The following is a 14,175-nucleotide window of genomic DNA, read 5'->3' as shown; positions in this document are numbered from 1 at the left end:
CCCCTAACAATATGAACATAACATATGAAGAGTATATGCCAATACACTATTACAAATATGTTCTATGGACATGAGCCAAATAGGGTTAGTCACCAACACAACTACAATGACTGCAAATATCCATGACAGAAATACACAGACATCTTTCATTTAGCAAAACTTTATTACATTCCGATGTATTGCCAAAAGGATTCAAGGACTAACATTACCTGCTGTTATACAGGAAGCATTTAACAGTGCCTTAATGAATCAGCCTGCAATTACCATAGTATTAGTCCACTAAGGGGTAGGTGTTCACATAGGGAAAGAACACCCACACACATATAGAATATGTATAAAAGCAGTTCCTACACACCTGCATCTGCTATATACACCTGACATCTCCCCCACACCCAAACTAATTACAACAATACATACTGTCATACCATAACCAATTATTCACCCACTGTACGACATCTGCTGAACTTTGACATACTTGGACAGAGACACACTAACATGGCCTTTTGCGAAATAGTTGCTGTTATACAATGGAACAGCTGCTGATGTTACAGGGTTTGTTTGAACTAATCCTGTTTCAGAGGGTTTAAAAGTAATTACACCAGGAAGTGTTACTAATTACTGATTATCAGTACAGTATGATACATATTTACACCAAACTAAAGATGTCTGGTGAGCACACTGTAAACCCCCTAACATTATATGCATAGCCATACAGCCTTGAGCTGGTCAAACATCCTGGCCATACTGAAGCATATGCAGAAGTATTAGGTACAGACAAACCCTGCACAAGTAGCAATGTTCAGAAATATAACAGCAGTACTCACATTTAGACCAAATCTTCTAGGCATTATACACAATATATTTGTGTTTGTCTCCATACAGCTGTTGCAATAGATTTCAGACAACACTTCCAGGCTGTCTTCCTCACAAGTAAGGCAAAGGGACAACACCCAAGTGGAGTACTCAATTATACTCCACTGTTGCCCTGGTATTGGCTAATGGAGTAGCTGCACAGCTGATGTGCATGTAATTAACTACTTTGGAACACCAATTGGTGATCAGGATAGCACGTTACTGATCTCTAACTATAAAAGGATGCCTTGTCACACATTCAAACCATCTGTATATACCTGCAGAACAGTACAAAATACCCAACAGAAGATTGAAACACAAACCAAAAAAGATTAAAATACCAGTCAATAACACCTCCAATTACCAAGAAGGTATGTATAACTTTTAGTATGTCTGTGTATGTAGTCCTGTTCCGTAATAATTACAGTGTAATTAATGCATATAGTGGAAATAGCTATCTTGTAGTGATGTATTGTTGATCAGCAGTAATACTTGTAATATTCTATGCGTGTACTGCTGTAGGTCACAAGGCAAACTCCTCATACACCACAAGGAATGATATATATGGGCTTTGAATTCACCAATTCTTTTCCAGCCTCTGTCAGTGTCAGGGTTGGTCCAACAAGTATGTGCTATAACAGGGGATAGTATATGTTGATATATTGTTACAGTAGACATATGTATGGGTGTATTAGTGAGATGAACATGTCCAAGGTAGACTTACTGTGCAAATATGATTTGCATTGTGGGATATTGTACCAAAAACTGTGTAATGTACAGTATTCTAGGCAGATCTGTATTCCATTTTGCATAGCATTTCTGTTATGTTATGCAAACATTAGTTATGTCTATTGACAATTACAATAATCAGTAGCAGGATACATATGAATTGTAGTCATCTGACAGTTTAGCAGCATGATAGCAAAGAAAACTGGAAGAGCTAGGTAACTATCCATGCACATAAGACAAGTAATATCCACCTCTCTAGTATTGTTTGTAAGCAATAACAGCTGTGCATGTGTACATGTGTACATGGTATGCAAATGTGTAGTGACCCTTGTTACAGGGCTGTGCCAAATGTCTATGTGCACACCTACATAGAGTGGATATTGATAGTAGAGACACACTGGTTGAACATTCAGGTTTGTGTAGCCTAACCTCTCATTGCCAACCTAACAGCTGCTTGCAAATACTGTATGTAAGGTTGTGCACAGTACTGGCAATGAAACAAGTTGCATATCATCTTTAACTCCAGTGTAACATCTGCTGTAGGAGTTTAAGATGTGGGAGACTGCTGCCCATGTGTAATAGCTGCTTCATAGGTGATGGCTTACACTATCTGATTATATCCTGATCATGATCATAGACAGCACAAGAAACAAGAAACTAAGGGTAATGCTGCTAAACGCCAGAAGTCTTAACCTCAAGATGCACGCACTTGAAGCTCTCCTCAGTATGGAGAACATCAATATCTGTGCAGTGACAGAAACCTGGTTCAAGGCTCCAGAGAGCACCTCAGCACTACCAGGTTATACCTCATATCATACTTTTCGGCCCCAAAACCTGGACTGAACCACAAAAGGAGGGGGAGTGTCCATATTTATCAAGGATATCCACACCTCCAGGTTAGTGGCATTGCACGAAGTATCGGAGACCATCCATGTGCAACTAACAGTGGGCAAAACTGCTTTTCAGTTTATAGCATCCTACAGACCACCCTCTCAAAGTCAGGAATCCCACTCTGCTTTCCTGAAAACGTTGGAGAACATGAAGATCTCTCCGAACACCATTATATTGGGTGACTTCAACTACCCAAACATAGACTGGGAGCACTACTCAAGCCCCAGCACCTTAGCCCAAAGGTTCCTGGAAATTATAAATTCAAATGCTATGGAACAACTAGTCACAACTCCCACAAGAGGGGATAACATACTAGACCTTATCATTACCAACATGGGGACTCTATGCTCCACACCTGAAGTATATCCCTCATCGGTAAGATCAGACCATAAATTAATTTCACTGGATGTCCACATCCCGACCCCACCCCCAGCCCAGAAAACCACAGTGAAAAACTTCTCAAAACCGAAGTGGAATCCTTCAAGGGCCCAGGGCCAGTGGAAACTACGGCCCAAACTGCAGAATCCTATATAAATGCATTCTACAGACATCTCCAGGAATGCATGAATCATGCTATCCCAAACAAAACCAAAACCCAAACATCCAAAGGCAGGCGTCCAGTCTGGTGGACCTCAGCCATAAATAAACTGCACAACAGAAGGAGGAAGATACTACATGATAGAGCAAAATCCCTAATAGGGAAGGCATCCCTGATCAGTACTAGCAAAAAATTACGATCCCTCATAAAATCCTCCAAGGCCAGCTTCAAGAGAAAAATTGCTCAGGACACTAAAGACAATCATAAGGCTTTTTTCAGTTATGTTAGGAACCTGGGATGCAACTCCCAGACTTGTTCTGAGTTGATTCTAAACAACAAAAAATACACTGAACCCACAGACATCTCCAATATCCTGGCAGACAGGTTCAGTGCAAACTTCTTCACCCCCCCCCCAAAAAAAGAGCGAGTATCTATCCCGGCAGAGGGATGCCTCCCAAACATCTCTGATGCTCAGGTGAAGGCTGCCCTTTCCAAAGCAAAAAACACTGCTTCCATGGGACCAGATGGTGTCCCGGGTTGCGTCCTACATGAACTCCAAGAAGAACTAATCCCTCAAATAAAACAGCTGTACAATCTCAGCCTCACTACAAGATATGTGCCCACAGAATGGCGTACAGCAACAGTGGTCCCACTCCACAAAGGTGGAGCCTCCACGGACCCTGGAAACTATCGCCTCATAAGCCTGACTAGCTTAGTCTGTAAGGCTATGGAGAGGATCATCATGGAGCTCATAAACAAAGACATTGGGGACCTACAGACACTAGATCCTACCCAGTTCGGCTTCGTCAAGGGCAGATCCTGCCTTTTGAACCTGATTGACTTCTTCAAAACAGTCACCAAAGCCATAGATGAAAGGAAGGTAGTCCACACAGCCTATATGGACCTAGCAAAGGCATTTGACACAATACCCCACTCGGGCATCATAGATAAGCTATCCAGCTTAAATATAAACCCCTATGTCACAAGAAGGGTCGCAAACTGGCTCAAAGACAGAACCCACAGAGTGAGAGTTGCTGGAGCCATGTCAGACTCAAAACCGGTCACAAGTGGCGTCCCACAAGGTTCTGTCCTGGGACCGCTCTTGTTCAGTATATACTTTTCCGAGGTACAGGCCAACGTGGGAGGACTATGGCTCACCAAGTTCGCAGACGACTGCAAACTAGATGCCATAATCAACTCTCCAGCTGACACAAACATCCTTCAAAAAGGTCTCACAGAGACGGATAACTGGTGCCAGAGCCATGGTCTAAAGCTAAATGCCAAAAAGTGTATAGTCATACCCTTTGGCAAAAACAATGTGCCCACAAATTACCACATAGGCGGTAACCCATTAAGTACAGAGAAAGTAATTAGGGATCTGGGGACCCAAGTTGATAGCAATCTCGCCTTTGACAACCACATTGCCAAAGTGGTTAGAAAGACCTTTTACATAGCCCACCTCATCATGAAAGGATTCACATCTAGATCAAGAGAGCTAATCGTGCCCCTTTATTCATCCCTCATCAGCCCCATCATAGAATACAATGCCCCTTTTGGGATGTACCTTACCCGAGACCTGCAGCAATTAGAAAGACCCCAAAAGTACCTCACCAAGAGGATCAAGGGACTCAAACAGATGCCATATGCTGCTCGGTTAAAAAAATTCTAGCTCTACTCAGTTGCATACCGCCTACTTCAAGGCGATCTATGCCTGACATATAAAGCTATGTCCAATCCAGAATTAATGGACATGCTCCACCTCAGTAAATCTAAATCCCTTAGAGCCATACGCTCGAGGGACTTGAACCTCAGCACTGAAATAAATAGAACTTGCTGGAGGGACAGATTCATAACCCAGAGGCTCTCTTCACTCTGGAACAGAATTCCAATTCATGTTAGGCAGATCACCTCACTGAATCTTTTCAAGAAGAATCTTGATGAGTGGATGGGGGATCGTAGGTTTGTCCTGGGGATTACTTCCGTGTCACTATTAGACAGAGGCACAGCAAACTAAACCTTTAAAAGGGCACAGTATACTCAAATCAAGGGGTGGCGTAAGCCAAACAAAATCGGGCTAGGCTTATAATTGCCCCAGGGCAGATAGCCTAGTATGAACCTATGAACCTATGAACCTATGAACCTATGTTGATAGTGGCAGCAGAGTCTATTGATACTTGACTCTGTTTGGGTAGTGGGAGTCCGTGCCCAGCAGAGCTCATGGTTCTGGTGGATATGTGAGTATATACCCAGAAAAGGATACAGACCTGCTGACACTTGCATCATCTGTAATCAACTATCAGGATGTGATGTGCTCCTCAGAGGAGGAGGATTGCTGCTAAAGGTAGCTACTATGTTTCTGTAATAGCCAGTGTTGTCCCGGCCATAAACACAAATATTTATGTGTGAGCATCACTGTCTAAAACATCTTCATAAGCAATAAGTAAACTAAATACAGTACTTGGTACTTGTAGTACTGAATGCTCATACAGGCATGTCCAGTAGTCAACTACTGGTGTTTACTAATGTCAGCTTTGTTTATGTGGCCATCCTGGGGAAATGTAATCTCTATGCCATGTACACTGTCAAACCCACCTAACACCAAACCCCACACATTGTCTGGGATGCAGCTACAGGGATAAGCTGAAAGGCAGTCCAGTCTACAGCCATGACTGGACTGGACAGTCATGAGGTGTAGGTTAACACATGCATCTCATCACCACAACCAACACATACCCTTACCAGAACACAGTAAGGACACCCACACATACCACCAGAAATCACACACATTGACAGAGGCTTCTAAGTATCTAGCCAAGCAAGAGACCTCCCAAGCTGGAATAGACAGACAACATAATACACAAACTGTATGACATAGTTTGCCAAATTGTGCCACCCCTCAGAACACATGGCCAGAAACATGCCCAACAGTAGTAATTTGTGAATGCAAACTCTAGCACTATGTTACACACCAAGCTATACAAGGGCAGCCATACTGTCAGCTGCCTGTCTGCCATGATTAGCCACATACCCATACACTCAGACCACCTTCTGAACTATACACATGGCTCTGGCATATTCCATGTTGTTATGCAGGACCTGTGATGCAGTAGCCTAGACTGCATGGAAACACACATGTAGGAACTGTCAAGTCTTGTAGCCCATGCAGGTATGTCCCAAGGCCTGGGTAGCATTCTGCCATTGGCCAGAATGATACTGCAGTGCAGGGACAAAAGTATTATATTCCACAATTGTCTAATGTACTGGTGTAATTCAATGGGTATCCAGTATTTCTCTGCCTGGGATAACAAGGTTGACAGACCATGATGCTTTGCCAGACAAGGCCTGCGCCTGTCACCCCAGGGAATCTGGATACTGGCTAGTACCTTCATCATGCAAAGTTCAAGTGAAAGTCCACTGCTGTAATAGGGACAGCCATGCAATAAACTGCGGGTCTCGCTACTCAATGATACATTTCAGAAACTCAATATAGACTCACTTACATCAATCCTTAACATGGAGAACATATCTGTGCAGTGACTGTGATATGGTTCAATGCTCCAGAGAGCACCCCTGCATGACCATGTTATAACACATACCTCACCTCTTTGCCATTATCCTTTATTGGAACACACAGGCCACAGGTGTGTCCATATTCCTGAAGGATATGTACACCCACATGCTAGTTGCACTTACATAACTTCAAATGCATTATGCTGAGCAACTACCTTTGTGCCAAAGTGGAATCCAATTTGCACCTTGTGACAGATCACCCACCATGCCTCAGAATTCCCAACTGTCATATTGTGCTGCAATGGGGAATATTAGGTTTGAGACAGAAAACCATAATAATGGTTACTCTCCACTATCCCTTTATGAACTGGGAAGACTCCTCATGTACCAACACCTGTGCTCAATGCATGTTGGATTGCATTGACCCCAATGACCTGGATCACCATAGTCACACAAACAGGGATAACAATATGCTACACATAGTCAATCTCCAAAGCTAATGTTATGCTTCTTAAGAGCGAAGTGGTGACTGTCATGGCACCCATGCAGATGGACAATGCATGTGCCAATGCTGAATCCTACACAAATGCACTTTAAACACTCACATAAGTGCAGTGATTGTGCCATTGAAACAGAACCACGTTTCAACCAAACATAAACAGGAAGGCAAACAGGTGGTAACCTGCCTTAAACTGTACCACAGAAGGTATTAACTGTTGCAAAAGTAAACACACATGAGTGGAGGTGGTCCCTGGTCAGCCTCAGTAAGATGCAGATACATCATATAAAACCACACAAAGCTACTGTGAAACTAATCAGCCACATATTATAAGGCCAACCACAGAGCATTCTATAGCTGTGTCATGAGTCATAATGACAACAATAAGACCTGCCATGCTTCACAACACTATGGCATGAGAAGTCCTGCACCTACAGAAATAGCACTTGTTCATCCAGATAGGGTCTTGGATAACCTAAACCCACTCTCACCTCCCCCCGACAGGTACTCATATTTATATATCCATGTACACTACAGAGCCCCTGTAATAACAACTATGCAGGTACAATCTGCACTCTCTAAAGCCATACATACAGCTTGCATGGGACCTGTCAACATCCCAGAGTGTATTTTACACAAATGTCAGAACAATGTGCTCTCTGCATACACATCATGTATAATCATAGCTTCATGTCAGGCTGTGTACACACTAAATGGTGCACAGCAACAGTTATCACACCCCACAAAGAGGGAGTCACCACTGATAATAGAAAATAGTGCACTACTACCCTGCTGAGTCTGGTCTGTAAGGCCAGGAACCTTGATCAACTTATTTGATGTAGTCAGTACAGATGTAGATGACAGTAAGGTTGTTTCACACAGCATATCATGACCTTGCCAGGTCTTAGAACACCATCACCCATACTGTGTTTCAGCTACGCTCAGTAAACTAGGTGTATATTCTTATGTCACAGTCACTGCTAGCAGAACCAACACTACAGAAGGTGTCTGACTAATACACGCACATCAAACCAGTGCCAGCTACAGTAATACAGGGTTCATTCCTGGTACTCCCCCTCTTTATTATCTATACCACACAGACTAACACAGAAGGCATCTGCCTATTGAGGTTTGAAAATGACTACGAACTAGGAGCAATAATTAACTCAATGTGTGCTGCGGGCAACATACAGAAGGGCCTTTGTGGGTCAGATGTGTGGTATGCGACGTATGGCCACAATCTGACAGCTAAGTATTGCATTGACATCCTCTATGTTAAAAACCCTGTACCCATAAACTACCACCTAGCCAGCAGTCAACATAATGGAAACTGTGTGTGTATGGGATACAGCTAGACAGTAGTCTTTCCTTTGATAGTCACTTCACCACACCAGTCAGGTAGTCGTAAGTGACATGCCTAATCATGACAGGGTGCCATCCATGAATATAGAGATCATTGTTCAGCCATACTCAACACTCAAGTGACTCATAATAGATCATATATTTCCTTTAAGGGTTATTGGCCATTTTCAGATGGCCTACACTGGCTTTCCCAAACCCTAGCTCCACTATGTAGCATGATGCCTACCCTGAATAAAGCCATGTCCAACCCAGAGATGTTGGACATGCTACACTCACACATCCTGATTTCAAATAAACACATACTTCATGGACATCGACCTTTCTAGTACAAGGATCATAACATTCCTGACAGATCCCTGTCCCATACACTTTACATACTCCTGTCATACTATGCATCCCTGTACAGCAAAGCTGCACATTGCCCCTCTTTGAGGCATGGTGTGATGACCGCATGGCAAATATATCAGTAACCCTGTGGATCAGTTCTGTGGTGCTGCTTGAACTGGCCACTGAAAGTTACCTGTCTTTTGGCTACAGCTAGGTAACCTTTCAGCCTAGGCTCATAAATGGCCCAGGGCATATAGCCTACTACTTCACTATGCCCATACATGCTATAGCTGATATCCAACCCTGCAAATACCATCAAGCAAGCCATTGTCCCATGTGTTTCACATGTGCAGCACAGGTAATACGTGGCAGGATGCTATACTGCTGTACAGTGCCATGTAGATGTATATGGCAAACACATACATGTAAAACTTTCCATGAGCAAGTCTGCAGAGTCATAGGTCATGTCCCGTAAGGCTGTGTATGACTATATATGTGATATATACACAGCATTAAGGTCTCTTGCATTAATGTGAACATATCCAGGCATGTGCTGATAGGTAAAGACACCAGTATAGGCAAACAGACATGACCACATCAAGAAAATATCCACATGGAGTATGAGCAATGTCATCACTTGACACACAGATATATGGTGATAACATCAAATCACCAGTAAGTGTCAAATGTGTGTGAGTTAAACATGTCAGTGTCATGCAGATTTACAAAGACATATTTGTAATCATAATAAATGTGATACACATGTATGCACGGCTGTACTTCTGTACTTCTCTGTGAGTTACTGTAACCTGTCTCCATCATTATGTCTTCCAGGTATGTCGCGTGCCAGGCTCCCACCATACACCTGCTTGGAGGATGAGGTTTTCATTCCATACCTCTTTGACAACCATGAAACACTCTTCAGCCATGTGCCACAGGATGCACATATGTGGGATGCCCAGTGGGAGGAACTTCACAGGAGGGTAAATGATGTTGGCGGCCACAATCGTACCTATCAGCAGGTGTGCCGACACTGCACTGACCTCATTAGATGGGTGAAACAGCATGCAAATGCAATTGCCAAGGAAACAAGCCGCAACAGGTGGGGAGCCACTCACCCAGCCCCCACTCACACGTACCAAGGAGCTACTGGACAACCTGGGGGCACCTACAGAACTCCATCCACAAGCTTAAGCTGGAATTGTGGAGGTGGGTGTCTCACAACCACTGAGCAGGGAGTTGCCTGGTAAGTCACTACTGCACATATTACACAACTATATTTCATTTAGTTACATGTGTTACTGTACAATATTTAATGTAACATCATATGCAAGGCATGTATGCACACATGCCACATACTCTAGTTTGCTACTCTATGTATGCACAAATGTGCATAATCCATAGTATAGTCTATTGTACTGGCTTATGTGCTAACATGCACATTATACCCTGTAGCTATCACACAGGTGTGGATAATGATCTTACTGCTGTGACACTCCGATTTAGGTACCTCTGGCATTTTGCAGTGACAGCAGCTTGTTGCAGGTGAGATTGTTATTTATCAGGCTTGATAATGCACAGATCATATTAACTGCATGCTATATGGCATGTGGCCATTTAACACACTTACACATAATGTATGGTGGCATGACTGTCGCACAATGTCATGTGCTATCGGACATGTCCATGACATTTTGCGGGCTGACTGCAACACTGGTTAACTATCCTGCAAAATATGATATCTCTCATCCCAAACATACCAACCTTTGTCTGCATAACCCTGTCCTCAGTGGGGCATATGACATCTACGGATGTATGTCATATGGGACAACACTGACATGTGGAATAGATGCCCATCACAACCATTGGGCAAAACATGTTTACACATGGCTATGGAGGATGGCCAGAGACATGAAACAATGCACACAGTAGAAGGGATGTACATGTGTGTACACCCTGTTGTACATTGGCTCGACACAATACAACTATGGTCTTTGTGTAATGGTGATATTGCAGATGTGACACACTAAACATCATACAGGCCTGTGCACAGCTTGTGTAGGCATGACATCAAACCACCACATAACATGTCTAGAACATTTTAAATGTGTCACAAAATGAAAGCTTTCATCTATACAGTATCCAAATACATACATGTGCTGCACAACATACACATACAACCACATCAGGCCACAGATACAGTACATTCACCTTGCTGGTGTCAGACATCACTGTCATGCTTGCTCTTCATGTGTGTGAGGTACACAGATGGCATGTGGGACATGGAGTACTGCTAGATTAGCCATGTCTGGGCATAATTGCCAGGCATCAGCAATATGGTTGCAGATGTGCAGGGGTGTCATTTTTATACCCTTCAGTGACCCATGTCACACATTCCACATTAGGGTTTAGTGTGTATACACCTCAGTGCTGTGGGTCACATTCCACATTAGATATGTATTGTATCTGAACACAGTTATGGCTATGGCTATGAACTGTGTCTGTAACTCACACTGTATAGCAATAGTGAAGCCACATGATGCCCTGCAATGGCTATGCACATCAGCTCAATGTGCAGTATGTCACTGTATATCTGTAGGGTGGACTGACAACATTGAGTCAGCTGAAGGTCCATGTTAGTATAACACGTTCCTGCATTGGGACACCATTACCTCACTGTATATATGAAAGGACACCATTGTGTTAAACATGTATGCATGTCATTCAACACATCAGCAGAAGACATGTGTTACCACATGTGATTGCCAAGGCCATATGCCACACATCAGGCTGGTGTACTGTTAACCTGTGCTGGTCTGTGGCACCATTGCAAAGTAGGGACAGCCATGTCAAACATGTCTCTACAGCCACATGCACATTGTCTGTAGACTCAGCTCAGGGGTAAGCAGAATAATGTTGAACAGACATGCACTGCCGTGGGGGAGATATGCAAGCTAGGGCTCAGGCAAACATAGTATTCACTCAACATACGCTTCTGCTCATGTTCTCATCACACATAGGGACAGTGGCCAACACAAAGCATCAGTGGCAGATGTACACAGGTCAGCAATGGTCTGTTAAAATGAGGGGTATGTTGCACAAAACATAGCAGTGTGGTGCAACGGTGCATAGTGCATGCATTGTGTTGCAGGTTTGGGGCTTGACCTACTAACACAAATGGTGCAACATAGGGATGTATGCTAACTACTACTATAATTGTGTAAGGTGCATTCCTTCTGCTATAACACATGCATGCTGTTGTGTGCAACACAGGGATGTATGATAACTACCCCTATAATTGTTTAAGCTGAATGCCTCCTGCCATATCACATGCATGTTACATGCCGTTGGGTGCCATATCATGTGTCTCTGTCTGTGTCTGTCTGTGTGTCTGTCTGTGTGTCTGTGTGTCTGTACTGTGCTGTATAACTTGTAATGTACAGTTCTTGTCTGCCCCTCACAGGTGTTGATGTAGGGGCATTGCCCTCCTGTGGTCCACCTGATGTTAGTGTCCCCACAGACTCTAGCAGTGATGAAAGTATGATTGAGGCACAGGCAGGGTTGTCAGGGGCTGAATCTGTGCCATTGATTGCCATTCCACCTGTATCCCCCTCATCCCTGCACACAGTTCTCATGCCTACACATACCCCATCACCAGTGGCCATAGAGGAAGGACAGTTGGCGGGTGATGGCATGGAACAGGAATGTGTGGAGACTATGGAAGGTATGTCTGCACACCATGATCCCAACCAACTGACTGGTGATGTCCCACACAGGCATGTGCCCAGGGCTGCTCATAGGAGGATGTCTGGCCAACATGCCCCTGCAAGACATAGCACATCAGCTGGTGTTACCAGATGCATGTTTCAGGCTGTAATGGAGGCACAGACACATGCTGAATGGCACAACAGGGAAGGTCTGAGGCTTCAGAGGGCTGCTGTCCATTCTTTAACTGACAACATCCAGGCAATTGCAAATGCTCAACATCATCTTGCAGATGTTTTGGATAGATGACTGGGTGACATGGTGGGAGTCCTTGATCATGGCATGTCAATCCTTGAGCATGGAATGTCTGTGCTGGAACATCTGGTGGAAGTGAGGCGTCAGGCACGTGGACGTAGGCCTGATACATCACCTGTTGAAGGTCTACGGGAACATGCTATATCATATGCCTGCTCCCATAGCGGCGGTAGTAGAAGCAGTGCAGCTGGTGCTGTGCTGTCCAAACCAGGACACAGCAGGCCACATGCACGTGGTCCTGGATGGTCCCAACAGGGACATGGTTCTAGTGGACATGTGTCATCAGACAGTACCCAATCTGGACCTCTGCCTGGTAGTGCCCATGCAACCCCTGACAGGCGCAGGTCACGTGGCCATGGACGGACACCATGAACTGTAAAACCTGCCCTGTAGAGTCTGCAGCTGTCAATAATACCCCTGTGTAGGCCATCCACATGCCAGACCTGTGTGCATACATACACATACACACACACACCAGTAACAAATGTAGGGCACCTCAACACACACATGCATCACATCCACACACACCCAATGAGATAAAAGGCCCTAAACCACACACATGATGTTATCCAGTGGTGCAGCCTAGGCCTCTGGCAAACATTATCACCCTGTGCATATGATGGTGTCTGTGCCTCATCCCCGTCATCCACGCCATCGGTGCAGGAACATGCTCATATGGTCTGATGCACAGAGTGAACATACTAAGAAGACAATTGTAGATTACCATTGTTGAGTAGTGTTGACAGGTAGCAGACATACCATGTTCTACAGTTTTAGAATGCATTTTGTACTTTTGACAGTATGTATCATGTGTAACAACAGTAACTGCATGTTGTTCTTGATGTTCTGCCTTCCTCTTTCAGGTGTAATTGCATGTGCCGGGGATGTCAGTGTTTGCAGTTAGTGTCCCATATGTAAATGTAGACTACTCACAGGTCTGCATGACAATACCTGCATGCACTTTGTAGCATCTACATCACAGCTATAATCTCCCAAGTTTCAAACATGTTTACTGATCTAATGATCCAAGAGCATGATAGCTGTGTAGAAAGCTATTGTGGCCAGAGCCGTCACATCCATAGTGGGTGACATCACAGGTATGGTTACCTGGAGCAGGGAGAAGGTAAAAGAGTGGTTTAGCTGATGACAAGGGTAAAGGCCAGTGGAAAAAGTGGCTTTTCATTGGGAAGCAGTAATACCCGCTCTTATGACAGGATGCAAACACACATACACACTCACACACTTAGGGATTCAGAGACACAGTAATACACCCACACACTCAGAAATTCACAGACACAGTAACACACACTCTGACACACACACACACACACACACACACACACACACACACACACACACACACACACACACACACACACAGTTGCCAGTGTTAGGATGAGAACCGCTGCCTATGTGCAAGTCATCATTATAGTACTATGCAATTACA

Source organism: Protopterus annectens, chromosome 7.part0, assembly GCF_019279795.1.
Source record: "Protopterus annectens isolate FY-2018-M chromosome 7.part0, PAN1.0, whole genome shotgun sequence".
NCBI classification, from domain to species: Eukaryota; Metazoa; Chordata; order Ceratodontiformes; family Protopteridae; genus Protopterus; species Protopterus annectens.
This window is presented reverse-complemented; position numbering follows the sequence as displayed.